This window comes from Mixophyes fleayi, chromosome 8 (assembly GCF_038048845.1).
Source record: "Mixophyes fleayi isolate aMixFle1 chromosome 8, aMixFle1.hap1, whole genome shotgun sequence".
NCBI classification, from domain to species: Eukaryota; Metazoa; Chordata; class Amphibia; order Anura; family Limnodynastidae; genus Mixophyes; species Mixophyes fleayi.
Window position 1 is genome coordinate 56037224 of NC_134409.1, and position 15372 is coordinate 56052595.

The window sequence follows — 15372 nt, forward strand, 5'->3', positions numbered from 1 at the left end:
GCGCCTGTGCAGAGCCAGATTTTGAGCCTATCCAACACCCAAATTTACAGATACGTGTTTTTGTACATTTCTTGAATGGAAATCTTTGTCTTTGTTCTTGTCTTGTGTTTATTATTATATTACATATGTCAATCATATTCCTTATATAAATGTGTAGGCCATTATTGTCATAACATGTGATGTGGTTGCACTTCATCATGATTCTTAGAAACCGCTTAAATACAGGTTTAAGTAGAAGTATGGCTAAAGAAGATGGAATTTATGCAAAAACATGTTGTGCTGCTTGGGGGAGAAGGGGAACAGATTTAAACATGCACTAGCTCATCTTTCAATTGCCAAATAAAATAAAGTTTCCCAGTTTTTGCTGCATGCAAAAGTAGGTAATATTTTCCCTGCATGGAATTAGGAAATGCATTTGCATGCCGTGCCTGGAACATGTTTTGTCCCGGTGTAAATTGGAACGCTTTAGCAGGTTCTGCTCCTAATTCTAAATGGGCCCTTTCTTGTCTGCTTACAGCTAAATGACCCACCATTCTCAGCACTGGTCACTGGTATAATGCCTGGCATTGTCTGTTTGCTAAATAATCTACAAAACAAATGGAAACTTCAATTCAGAGTCACAGAAAAGTCTTCATATCATCAGTAATGAATTCACCTCCGTGTCAGTCTGGCCCACCGGGATACTGGTGAAATCCCCGGTGGGCCCAACTGTCATAAAAGCCATTGTGCAAGGAGCTCAGAAGTATGGGCAGGCTTGAAAGAAGAAGGAAATCCTCCTCTTCCTTGTTCCTGCAGGAGGGGGTGAAGTTACACGACCCTCTTCCTGCTACAGCTGCTGGAGATAAGGTGTGATATGTATGAATATGTGTTTAAAATTCTGCATAGACTGGTGTGTGTGTAAATGGTTACAATGCTGTATAGACTGGTGTGAATGTGTGTGTGTAAATGGTTACAATGCTGTATAGACTGGTGTGTGTGTGTTACTGTCGAGACCACTAGTGGATTCAGAGATGGGGCAGGGATTGGGGCTTGCAGTACCTAGCAGCATCCTATATCTGCCTCTCAGCCGCCAGGCACCTGTACTTAGCGTGCGGTCACAGGCAGCCTGCCCTGCTAGGAGTGAAGGGGAGACAGTTGCCCATCAAAGTGATGGTGCCCTCACCTAATGAAATGTATTGATCTGTCCCTGGTAGGGATTGGCGAGTGAGTGTGTCCTATGTAAAGGGTTAATATATTGTGGGGATTGGTGGGTCCCCTCTTGACTCAAGGCACCCCATCTGCCGGGCTCCCTATTTCTCACTTTCCTTCCCTGCTTCCGGACTACCCATCTGCCACTTTCAGCTCCCTACTGCTGCACTATACACCACGGTCAGTCACCCGATACTGCCAGTGGCCCCGTCAAAACATTTATCCTCACTTCTGACTGATATCTTCCTGCTGTTGTATCGCATCTTCCCCTATTCTACCCTATCTTACACGATGCTGGCCCCCTGCACTATTTCCATAGCAATGGAGAAGAGGGGTGATAGAAGAGAGAAGACAGAGGAGAGAGAAAAGAAAGAAGAGATGATCTAGGTAAGTGTGTGCCTGTATCTATCTATTCTTATCTAATATATATATATATATATATATATATATATATACACACACACACACACATATATACACACACACACAGTCATTTTTTTTTTTGTATTATATTCCCCCCCCCCCCTGTAGTGGCTCTGGTAGTGGGCCATGCTCCTTCATCAGTGCGCCATCACAAACACTGGCAACCACACGCGTTTTCATGGGCCCTTCATGGCCCAGTCCAACACTGATGCACCTGCTCTTAGTAAATCTATATTTGTGACTTTAATGGTAGGATAATCATGCCTAACATTGTGAATTCTGCTTTTTCGCTCATTCTTTTGTCAGCATAACATGACAAGACAGTGGAAGCAAATTTGTGGTGGCTGCTTTTACACAAAAATTATGTTAATATGGAAATAATTAGAACATGTAAGAGGCATCTGCAGCACATTTACACATAACTTTACTGCTAAATTTTGATCCCTTTTCACATGTAATGTTCAGTAGAGAAGACCTCTGATTACATTTAACCATAGCCAGGCCATTGATGTACTGCAGTGTATGAGAAGTATATAACAGTTCTTTATATCCACAATGCATGGGACAACATGTAGGTTCCTGCTCCAGTATAAAGTGGGGACACAGTTGCATTCATCGTTCAGCGAGCTTGTTCTCTTAACTCAACCCACCGACAGCAATGAATGTTAATTGTGACCTTTCATTTGGTTTCTTCATATATATCCCTCTTCTGAGCAATCGAACACCAGTGTAAAAGGTAATCCAGAATACAGACATTATTATGAGGAAATACAGCCTGAAGTGTGCATTCATTTTAGAAGACAGTCATGGACAAAAAAAAATAAAAAATATGGTTCAGAGCACATACAGGACAATAATTATGTATCTGTCAAAAAATATATATATAAAAAAAAAAAAAAACATTTCAGTATACACAGTGATGGCTTTCATATGAGCCCATCACAAACTTGCTTTTCCAAAGCCATTAAATAAATATTTGCATTTCTTGCTAATGGCTTATTGCAGATGAATTCATGTTTTTTACCTTTTTCCTGGATTCTCCCTCTTATTATTTGCTCTACAATGTAAGAATCATGTTATACAATTAACAAGGGCAAATATTCAGCAGGTGGTATTCTGGTTGGGTAAAAAATATGGCTCTACTACATATGATAATTTTCACTCAATACACTAAGACAATCCTTCTTTTAATGATTTGCAGACATGGGAGGTGCTGAGCACAAACATAAATTGAACAATAGATTGTAACTTCCCCTTCCTATGAACCTGTGACACTATACAATTACAATATAAAACAGGTACTATACAGAGTTTCCAAATATGGTAAAACATTAGCAGAGTGTACAACTGATATAAGATACTGAGATTGACTGATTCCATGTAATTGAAGCTTGGAATCCATCAGGAATTAAATGAACAGGCAGCAAATTGTCTGCTCACATACATGTCCAGTCTATGTGCTTGCCGTGATGTACAGTCAACGATCGATGGTTTGCCTTCAAATACCAAACTCACCGACAGCGTTGAATGTTCATCAAGACAGGCATTTGGTGTCCATTACGTTGAACTGAATCCATATAAAAGTAGGCTGCCATTTTAAACTTATCCAATGCAAGTACTTATAATTATCCAAAACATACACTTTCAACAGAAACAGAAATATTCTTTGTGTATCCTTTTGTTCAACACTGCAGGATTAACCCGTTCCCAGGACTTGCTGAGAGATTTATTTAATTGATAGGATGAGTAATCAGGTTTGCTCCAAGAACAGCTGGCAGGCCATCAAGATGGATGTGCTGCAAATAAAACAAAGAGGGATATAGTTGTGTTATAAGAGGAATCCATGTAACAGCAGTTATTTTGTCATTTCTGAAATCACAAAAGTCAGTATGTATGAACAGACTAAAATAAAATTTTATATTTTGACATATTAAAACCAAAATATTCGAGGCTTTATGTTCTAAAACATTAATCTGGTAAAACAATGTCAGGCACCAGAGAAATGTAAAAGTACCTGAACAGATAATGTGTAAATCTGTGCTCTGATCTATTACAGGATAGCAGAGCTCCTATAACATCACTGCTATCCATAAATTATAGTTTACTTGTATTACAGTACCATGTGACCGATGAGCAGGAATTGCACAGCCACCTTTGTTAAATCAAGTGTCAATCATCACTAGCGGTCATTTTAACATGTTTCCATGTGTGTAACGCTTACATTTAAAAGAGGTACTACTGCTAGCTTTTAATGCTACTAATTTTTCATTAGTGTTGTGTGATACCAGATACATAAGTCAACACACTGCATATGCGCCCGTGTTGGTGGCTATTCCATACAGCACAGCAAGTCTGCATGGGACTTGTCAGTTCTGAATAGGAACTGAGGGCCGAAATAAGCTTGAAGGATTTTAAAAGCGAAGGTTGTAGCTGTGGACTGTATTGGTACTCTAAGGGTTAATAATTTGACTGAGGGAGGACACCCATCTGAGTCATGGGGAGGGATTGTGGAAGTGATATATGGGATGGGCTGAGGAGAAAACAGTCTTTTATGCAGCTGGACGTTACACACCCTCCCTTGTTTGTGTTACAAAGCGGCGATAGATGGTTGGTTATCTACATCTGGGGATGTAGACACGGTGTGTGTGAGTGTCTGGTAGACATCATTGAGGAGCAGGGCCGGAAATCGCAGTGCAGGCGCCGGCCAGTGGTAGTCACATTAGAGTAGCGGGCACACTTAACCCACCTTTTTTCGATGGAATTGGCTATTGGTCTCGGTCCAAGTACCGCCCTGCTCTCTTTCTCTACCACCATCATACCTTTACAAATTCCTTTACTTTCACCACATTGAAGATGTTGTTTCGTTTATTTTATGGTTTAGTTAAATGGTGTAAGAGTAAGGTAAGGAATGGATATCAGCCTTATAAAGCATTTTAAGGACTATGCATGTGTTCTGTGTTGCAACACCTTCCAAGAATAGTCTCATGCTATTTAGAGGTATTTTTACAAAGCAATTTTCGTTTCAAGAACTTTTCTAAGGATGACGTGGGATAAGGCAGAAAACAAAGCTACAAGTAGTTATACGAGCCGAAATTGTATAATGTAAAGAAAGTGGATATTGTACAGCAGGAAGTGGATAATGAATAAAATGGCTGTGTCTTGGTGTACGAAGCATACAAACAAGCTTCCTCCATCTATAAAACTTATAAAGTAACCATTGTCCAAAGCTAAAATTTATTGCATTAATCCCTAGATTATACGTGAGCGCTATCTCAATGTTTTGCTCTAAATCAGGGAAGGGATTAACACTGACCTGATTCCTGAAATTAAGCAACAGAATCTATTTTATACAGAAAGTCACAAACAGAACAAGATACTTCTATTCCTACATTCAGCACAGCCCTGAATTACACCCATTACCTTATTTATACAGCTGCCAGTTACAATTAAGATGTAGAGTCTAGATCTAAATCATTTCCACGTGTGCGGATTTACAGCTTACATTTGCAGGAATTAGAATCCAATGCACCCCGATATTTCACACCTCGGATTATTTCCTTATTTTAGGATTCACATTATCTGCCATTTTTTGACCATATCAGATCTCAACAATTTGTATTAAAGATCGGAATCAAATCCAAAAATGAGTAGGTCTGTAATCCTTGCTCACATCTCCACATGCAAGCAAAGATTAGACCAGAATCCCACAAAAACACCCTACTCATATGTAGTTTTTCTTAAGTTTTTCTCTTTTGCTCGTTATTTGTTGTATTATTGAAATTAGTAAACAGTAACGTTAATAAAATAGAATACACATCAACATGTACACAGTTATATAAACATTGTTTTTAAACTAACTGCTTTTACTTGATCTGATTGAGCCATAAGAGGGGGGAGGGGGGTGAGAGAGGGATATAAATAAACCAACTGCTTTGTTTGCAGTTAGCGGTGGGGTGAAAATGTACACAAGATTTATCTTCACAGATACAGGAATCCTAATGCACATTGTCAGTGTTTGGAGGCAAGGAAACAGTTCCCTCCCACTCTGGTACAGCCGCGGGGACTCTTGCTGTCTCTACGCCCTGTCTCCGGTGGCCTATGTACCAGTGCTCATGGAAAGGACATAATTTAAGTGACGGCGTTAGCTGCACGTCCAGTGGCCGAGTGAAGGAACTGGAGCAGAAAAGCGATGTTTCTGCAGGAATTCTCTTCTCTGACCTAATTTCACTCATGCTTTTGATGCTAGAACAAAAATCAGCCTTTACCAGGGAAATGCCACAAGAAAGAACATACATTATATAGACATGAAAAAAAAAATATAAAAATATGCAGATTATTGTGTTTGTATAACAATTCTACACAAACCATTGAATAGTATGATTATAGCAAGGGCAAGTAGAACTTTTTTTTTTTTCCAAGGGAACTAAACATTATTGAGCAATACATTTGTCTCATCCAGTTCTCCATAGTCCATCTTATGCTTGACGTCCCTTTTACTTAATACTGTTTTGCTAATAATTTATAGATAATAGAACATCGCCTCTTTTCCTACCTCACAATCACATATTAATAACCAACCAAATGATTAGGCCATGAATTAGACAATGTTTCATAACTCATAGACTGCCCATTTTCAGTTTAACTTCCTCCGATAACCAGTCTCAACATCTACAGTCTGTCTTTTCTGGCTTCTTGTCACCTTCAACATATATTGGGTCAAGTTTTCACTTCCACTGAGTTCTACATCAATCAATGATCAACTATGTTTCCCTCACCTTCCACTATCTATTAGTATCATTATCAGGTGCATTCTCTTCTACCCTGGCAAAATCATTACTGGTGGCTCCCTTGCACTCCAGAGCACTGACACTATCGCAATATCTTGATGGTATCTAGATGGTGAAAGGAGTCCTGCACTGGCAACTGGCACATGCTTAGACCAACAAGCAGTGGATTTAAATTTAATGGGTATCACTTAAGTTTAGGACTCTGTGAGGAGCCTGCAAGTGCTCTAATTACCTGGTGAGCCTGAAACTTTAAACGGCTGCCTACTGAACTTTAGAGTCTATGGCTGTTTTAATTTTCTTGATGTTGTAAGTAAAGGTATATAGATCATATCTGTGTTCATGTAAAAGGAAATTGCCACTTACACTACCAGGTAAGAGCAGGCAAGCTTCGAGTTCCCAGGGCTGAACCAAATGGACTTAAGCTAGTGGCACATGGGTGCTTTGTACATCAGTATACTGAACTCACCGTTTGCCTGCATAGAGCAGGTAGTGTAAACGTCAAATTCACTGACAATAGCACTTATGTGCTACATGAACAATGCAGATAGCCAATTGCTGCTTGGTTATCACGATTCTAGTGCAGATTTGTATCTTTGAGTAATGGTAGCAAATAATCCCTTAATATTTCTATGGGACATGTACTTGACAGCAGAAGCATCAAAAATGGTTTTTGCTACTTTCAGAGCGTAGGAAATAAAACATCCAGCGTTTCAGACATTACTCGCAACAGTGTCAGCAGAACATTAACATTCTTATATACCCTGTGTCATCTGTTTTAATGTAGTCTCATACCAATGTTTGTGTAAAGAATGAGCAAGGTACCATTTCAGTGACCACTTTAGGCAGTATATTAGCACATTTTTGGTAATGCTATGCACTATAGATTTCATTTCCATCACTGTATGAACAGTTTAATTTTACGATATGGTTAAGAAAGTAGTATGGTAGCGCTCACTCACGTCAATATAAAGGCAAACTAATTAGGGTTTCTGCACAGAATAATTAATTCCAAAAAGTTAGTGGTCAGCACTTTACACAATATTAACTTTATTTGTGTAAACATGCACAGGATGCTTGTGAACTAAAACAAAACCTGGTTACATGTACACATTTATGACAAATCCTAGCATATTTTTGAAGTCAGAACCATAAATATAGGCAAGCAATACGAGAAGACCCCGCAGCTAGTCCAACATGGATTTCCCTTTCAACTGTTTACGATTCATGATCATTAACATCCATATACAACGGATATCCAAATAGATTTGTAGAGAAAGGAATTTTTAAATTCCTTTATCCTAGGAATAAAACAGTCAATATGTTTTAATTTTATGCTCACATCTATACAAAACAAAATATGTCCACCAATACAAAAACAAAAGCTTTCCCTGGATTACATCTACAATTGGGAAGGATTCAAAAGTTACCATCACGGTTAGAAATGAATGTATATCGGCTTGTATAGACAGGTGAATTTGAAACCGTAAACAAACTTTTCTAAAGCAGATGCGTGTTAGAATTTCACCTGTATACATGATCAGTGCGGTGAATTTAAGCAGAAGTTTTTATATTTATATTCACTATGTTGTGACATTAGACAGGAAACATCTGCTCTTCAATTCAGTAGATTTAGAGCAACGGTTGAAATGCCATGAACCATGTGAAAGGAACGCATATGGGCTCCATATAAACAGCTGCATTCCTAACTAGATTATCAGACAGATGTCTACCGGCAGGGCAACCGAGGACAGGACAAGGCCAGTGCTGGATGTAGGCCCAATGTATACATAAAATGTGCCAGTGTGAATATTGTGGTGGGGGGAGGGGGAACTTTACTGTATTTAAACGTTACTCATCTGGATAGCATATCTTTCAATATTAGTCCTTTTCAGTGTAGGGTCTCACGTACCCAGTTGGTGCATTCACGATTCATATTCTTATTGGTTATAGACAGACTTATAGGGCTAGATTATCTGCAAATGAAATTAGTCAAGACCTGATGCCATGATGGGTATGAATTGGACCAAATCATGGTTGTGTGCTTCATTTATGGCCCACTGAATCCTATGCCAATAAAATGCTTATGCCTGAACTGACAATTGCAAAACATGAATTCTATGGACCAATGCTGTGTCAGCATTTCTGGGTTGAACAATGAACATTAGAAACCTGTTTTAAGAGAACTGCAACAATCTTAATTTGTAGGGGGGGTCATGTGTAGAGTACCAGGATATGCAGCCAATAGGCCCTTGTCATCATCTACCTATAATTCTACGTTATTGCAACATGAAACAAGTACAAGGAGCGCTGATTGTGTACACCTGTTACAATAGAAATCAATACATCAAATAGATTTTTAAAAAATACACTTTCCTCTGATGAATTGCTAAAGTAACCTGTAGAGAAATGCATTAAGATATTTTATATGTGTATGTTGCCTATTCAAAGATTCTGAAAACTGCGATTATTCCTGCACGGAAGCTGCTAAACTCGGCCCTGGGCTTGAATTGGATGTTTTGCATCCTCAGCGTTTCAAATGGATGAGCGGTGAGCTTTCTGTTAATTATGTTAGTTACTTCCAATATATAGCAATACAATTGCCTATACACTGTATTTTTCACTTGTATGAAACAAAATAAGAGTTATATAGGGGGTCTGATTTACCTTTATGGAGTTCTCTGTGGTTTACGTTTCAGTTCTGGTTGGCTACTACCGATTGTTCACATACTTCACTACAAATTAGTGCCTGAATATTTGGAGACTAAACTGATGCATCCTAAATACTACTATCCCCTGGCAATAGAGTTCTATGCCCTGCTATGGACTATTTGAACTATCTGTTGCAGGTTATTATACATGTTATATTTTTATGAATAGTTTAATAACCGTTTTATAAAAGGTCAGTACATTCTTGACATTTTCATTTCCACAGTTGTTTTATTGCTTTTGATATATTAGAATAAAAATCAATGAATAGGTTAAAAAATGCACAATATATTACCTAAGAGGTGTAAACAATCAGCACTCCTTGTAATGATTTAATGGTGTCATATTCTAGGGATTCAGTTATCTCCATAGAAGCAGCAGTCTTGATATTACTGTTAATACCATCGACAGTGATTTTGGTGTGCACACAACTTTACACTAAGTCATTGGCCTACCAGGAAAAAGCCAGTTACAACATAGGAAATTCCTGACTACATTGTGATCAGTAAATGTTGGCTGTCTCTTACACAATAAAGATTTGCAATGCAGAGTGGAGAATGAAAAGCCCTTTCTTTCCCTTGAAGTGTCAGACAGGACCATACCCCTCCAGAGGAATTTTACTTTTGGGCCTGCCCTTGAGGTCCCCCCCTTCCCCCCCAAGTACCCATTATATTTGCTCTTAATACATACCAGTGACTGGATCACATATAAATAGCTTATGGTATGAATTTATTTAAAGGAAATAGTGCGGGGTGCTTATTTATATAAATTGCCAATGCACTTATTTTTTAATATTGTGTATATTTTGAGATAGGACATCGTTATTTCTGAGACCAGGGTAGAAAATGTGTTTTTTTCTGTTTAGCCTCTCTAGAGGAACTGCATTATGTCTGATGTATATATCTGATACAAATGAGCCTTTGTTTACAAAGCCTTTGGTGTATTGTGATGTGGGGAAGTGGCTTGTTTTGGGTTTTTGCTGTTCTGTGGGAATGTGTATTCGGCAAATGTCTGCAGGTATTCATGTCAGATAGACCTTTTGACTTGCTACGGTGTATCCTGCCTCTGAAATAAGACGCAGGATATCACAGCAAGGTTTTTAAGAATTTCATAGCTAAGTGTAAATATTATTGGCTTTGCAATGCATGTAAGTCCATGTTTGTGTAAACAGGTTATATCCTAATGCTAAAAAATAGCCTGTGTCTGAACTGTATAAAAGGCACTAGCTTGCATTGGAAACTTGTTCTTCTGAATTCATCTGACCTGCTCACTGGCACCTTTAACCAGTGTCAGCAAATAAAAATCTTGCTTCAAAGATCTGCTTGGAAACATCTTCAATAGTGCTGTATTCCTGTGACCTGCAGATTAGACCCTAAATCTAATCCTTTCTCTGGCTGTCTGAGGTTTGGATCCAAGCTTTTCCAGTACCAACGCTCTGCCTGCTACCCATGCAGCCCTGGTCAGTGGGATAGGCCAGGAGGGATCCATCTACAGCTTCACTGATCCATAGTAAGAGGTCAGGAGTACCAGCAACGAGATATGCTAGCAGCGTCAGTTACCCAAAAGAAACCCGGTTCTGGATGCCGGGATAGGAGTCCAGTGGTGGCAGCCTTTGTAAGCCCCTCCTACTGCAGCAAGAGGGTGCATTTGGGATAACGAAAGCGAACGGTGGTAAAGTAAGCCCGGTCTGTTCCCAGCAACAACAGACAGGGTGGCATAGGCGGTCCATCCTGTCACAATACCCTTTTATAATTGTATATGCATCCTGTGTGCAGCAGTGACTGCAAGCGTATTTTGCCTACAACATTGTACCTCTGAGCAAACAGTTTCGATGGCATGGTTAAAACCATGTACGTATGGTTTTAGACAGCCAAATATATGAAAACTGCATAAGTTAAAGAGCTATAATAACATACAGTAGCCCTATCTGAGCAATATTCAATGGATATATGAAAATGTGTAATGGTCATAAATACTAGATTAGTTCTAGCACTAATTGGGTAATAGCACTTGCCAGCCATCAATCACAGTGCCATAAATGGTAATATGAAACACTGTGTATACACTCTGGTGACATTTATTTCAACAACATGTAGGTTGCTATAGAACCTTAGTATTCATGTATCACTTGACGTTCTGTGCCTGTGGTCACTCAATTCTTAGGAATACTATTTTCTGTGGAGCATAAAATGCACTGAAAATGTAGAGAAGAAAAAAAACCAAAACCTGAATACACACTGGCACATATTTATAGACACAAACACACTTACATGCATTGACACGTATATAAAGCCATGTACATAATGCACATACAATAACCCACAGGTCATCAATAGTGTTTCCTGGTCTTCTTTCTGGGTCTGTCTCTTCCACTGCCATTGTCCATCTGATCCAATCTTTCTCCGTTTGGCAGCAGCTCTGCTTTAACTTCTAGCTGCAGTCTGAATCGGTAAATTGGACCAGATTCCAAAGCACTAAGGAATCTTACCAATGCTACTTAATAATGCTTCTGATGAGGAGGATTGGAGATGAGAATGAGTTAAGGGAAAATTTGGGGACTTCATCGTCTGAAAACTATGGTTAAAAATATATTTATGTGAAAAAACAGGGTCCCTGGATTGAATGGAGAAGAGTGGATAAGCCTCCATTCCATGTGTGTTCCTGTACACCTATAAAATGATGAGACAACCTGCTAGTGTTTTCTCACTAACTTGAGGAAAAATGAGGAAATGTGAATCTGAATAAGGGGCTCCGGATCGGATGGTGGAACTTGCTCATTGCCCTCATTGGTTTGTGTGGGCTGGAAGCTACTCTGCCCACATTAAAGAGCCAGACAGGCATAAGATTTAATTGCACTAATTGTAATTCTTCTTGTTACATTACAACCTGCACAAATAATGAACTGTTAAGCTAGGTACACCCTAGCTGGTGGGCAGTGACTCCATTACCAACGGCTTTGTTGAAGCGTGCACACCATTTATTTTAAGGCCCAATTTTGTCTAACAGTTTTAAAAATATTGTAAATTTAAAACAAACTATCTGATGTAAATGTCAACCTTTACCAGTCCTGAATCTGGTAGGACAATCCTGATTGGTTGTGCTATGATAAATTGAATGGGTGTGGCTTATGATGATCAGGGGTGGGTCACGCCTTTTTTTTTTTTAAATAAGTATTGGGTATATGTCCTATAATTTACAGTAGGATCTCAGTATCAGTGTCAAAAGTGTTGTACCTATGGATGTGTAATCAGAATTTGTAACCAAATCTTGTAAACACAGTTACTTTTCCTGTTCAATTAGCGTTTCAAATTTGATTGCAGTATTATACTTTTGATTCATTTGTTATACATCATCTATTTACATAGCACCACTAATTCTGCACCGCTGTACAGAGAACTCACATCAGTGACATCATTTAAATATAGAGCAGGGAACATTCGGTTATGCTATATATATATATTTTATATCTATGTATAATATAGAAGGCTTCTGAGCTTTACAAGAGCACCTACAGATTTCTTCTGACAAAGTAAAAACAGCAAAACGAAGCCTTTGAAAGTAAAAAACGTACAAGCAGTGAGGAATGGCGCAGTACACTAACAGCAGATGTGAGTGTGACACAGGATAGCCAAAAAAAAAAAAAAAAAAGACACACTAATGTAGTACTGTATCATATCACTCTAGTAACAAATACCAGGAACAAAGCCACAGGTATAAGAACTTAAAAAAGCACTAGTATAGAAGTTCACTAAGAAACCTATATGTTTTATAGTATATAGATTAATCATTTTTGTTTATATGCCATGATGCAGGACAGGAATTATATGTCCATTATGAGGAACCAAGGAAAATACTAAACTGTGTGTATGTACCGCTTCACTGACACAGAAGCAGAAAAAAAATAACCCTATATACAACAGCGAATAGGGGTTAAATTCGCCAAACATTACTTGCAGTGAATCAATAAAATGGTGTTAAAAGTGGGCCTGTCATTAAGGCAATACTTAGATATAGGTCCTAATTAAGCGTATGTGAAATAAAAAAAAAGCAATATAACCAAAAGAAAATGTATTGAAACTTTTTTCACCAGTTCTATCTTTTCTGTATTGACGTCACTATTCTACTTTCCCGGAATGCCCAGGAGCCTCCCTAATGAGTTCTCCCAGATGAGTAGGCCACACTCCTGGATCCCACTCAAGTGGAAGGCTTGTGAAGACACTAGTAGTGTTGTCATCTCCTCCTCAACCCATCTCACAAGAGTAAAAACCTCACGTTAAAGTCCTGACTACTACATATTTCCAGCTTTCAGACAATTGGTGTGAGGAATTTTCAGGTAAATACATTTTAAGATAAATGCTAAAACAGGGTAATAGAATCTGACAAGAAAGTAACAGTAAAAAAGGTAGATACGTGGACAGGCCTTACAGCAGAGATATGGGGGTAAAGCTGAGAGTTTTCTGGCAGGTTTGAAAAACCAATCAGATTCTAGTCATCATTTATTTAGACCAAGCCTGTCCAACCTGCGGCCCTCCAGGTGTTGTGAAACTACAAGCCCCAGCATGCTTTGCTGGTAGACAACCAGTTGATAGCTGGAAGGGCATGCTGGGACTTGTAGATTCACAACATCTGGAAGGCCGCAGGTTGGACAGGCCTGATTTAGACCATTCCACAAAATGATAACTAGAATCTGATTGAGTGCTATAGGCAACATCTCCACTTTTCAAACCTGCCGGAAAACTTTCAGCTTGATACATTTACCCCAGGTGTAGTTTTAAAAGATTTCATAGATAAAATAATGATAATATCATGGCCAAATGATAGCACAATCAGTGCTTCGGAGTAACAAAGCAACAAACTGTTTCAGAATAATGCTTTTGTCATCTGAAATACACATACATTGTAAAGAAGAGTTTTAAGCAATAAATACTGAAAACAAGTTTAAGCGAGCTTAAGCTGCTGAGTTAATCTTGGCACCAGAAGATTGTGGTTTATGGTGCAATTTCTAGCTATTTTTGTCTGCGCAAACACAGAAAGGGGCCTTTTCAGCCTGATCTTGGCCCTCAGCCTGATAAATGGTTTCTATAAGGTAAAAAGAAAAAATAAATGTACACAATAACTGTTTTATTGAACCTCACAATGAAGATTAAAGTAGAGGGATTTATACTCATACACACTTTGTTTCAGATTTGAACGTCCTATCCAGAGCAGCAGCTCTTATGGATTTTCAGCCATACAATATTTAAGTTATTTAGCCCCAAAACTGAATGGCCAGATCTGTGGCTAATTGTGTCCGCTTGTTCTCGGTGTATATCTGGATGTTTCACACTCTGGTTGAACAACTGGATCTGCCTTCGAGTGATAAACTACATATCCATAATCATAAATCACACAGGATTATCTAACATGCTCAATCTGACCTATTTCATTCAGATTTTGGTTGTAACTTCGAGCTGTTTGGAATTGAGCACCCAGGGGCTACTAACCACAGTTGCATCAGTAAGAAAAGAGATGGATATTGTCATTTACCAGTCCAGGAAGAGAAACTACATCTCCCACAAGGCTACTGTGAAAAGGGGGCAGAGCCTAACAAGACTGAGAAACCAGAGAGCAGGGGAGGAGGGAGAGAGAGGAGCACCCTGGGAGAGACTGAGCTGTGTGACAAGCCCAGATAAGTGACCCTAAAAGTCTGCACTTGGGTACATACACTTCCATTTGACCCCTGCTTCTACATAATATGTGAAATATAATTATCCATAGATCTGAGGAAAAGGGACAAGTGGGGGGTTCATGATTAGGCAACTTGCATAGGGTGTGATGAAACCCTTTGTAGGGCCATGATGATGCGGTAGACATCGAATCGTAAAGGTTACACCTACTTCAGAAGAAAGTGAAGCGGGATCCTGGTTGATGCCTGTTGTTCTGAAGGCCTGAGAGGACACGCTGAAATTCAAGAGTCTCTTAGATTTAAATCATAGCTTCCTACTCTTCTGGAATGTCTAATTTATGTGCATTTTGTCTATATAAACTTCATTGTGCTTCTACATGTCTTTTTGTGTGTGCTTGAACCACCATGCAAACTCACTTCCTCATACACAGACATTCTGATATGTTACTTAATTGTATATGCCAACAATTTCATCTGAGCAAACTGAAAAGAGATCTTATTGCTTGTCTAGTGTACCCAGCTTAAGCATCTGCCTGCCTGAAGTGGGCTGCCATTCTTAGAGCAGATGTAACTCATAAGGGCAACAGGACTTTCTTCATGCTA

General features: G+C 38.9%; 1 long non-coding RNA gene across 1 annotated transcript in view; it reads right to left on the bottom strand.

Moving 5' to 3' along the window:
* Positions 1–1826: 1826 nt before the first annotated feature.
* LOC142100081 (uncharacterized) overlaps positions 1827–15372 on the bottom strand; it is a 42000-nt gene continuing 28454 nt past the window's right edge. The window contains exon 2 of the long non-coding RNA XR_012678689.1: positions 1827–3407. This is a non-coding gene — a long non-coding RNA (uncharacterized LOC142100081). The remainder of the gene's footprint in view (positions 3408–15372) is intronic.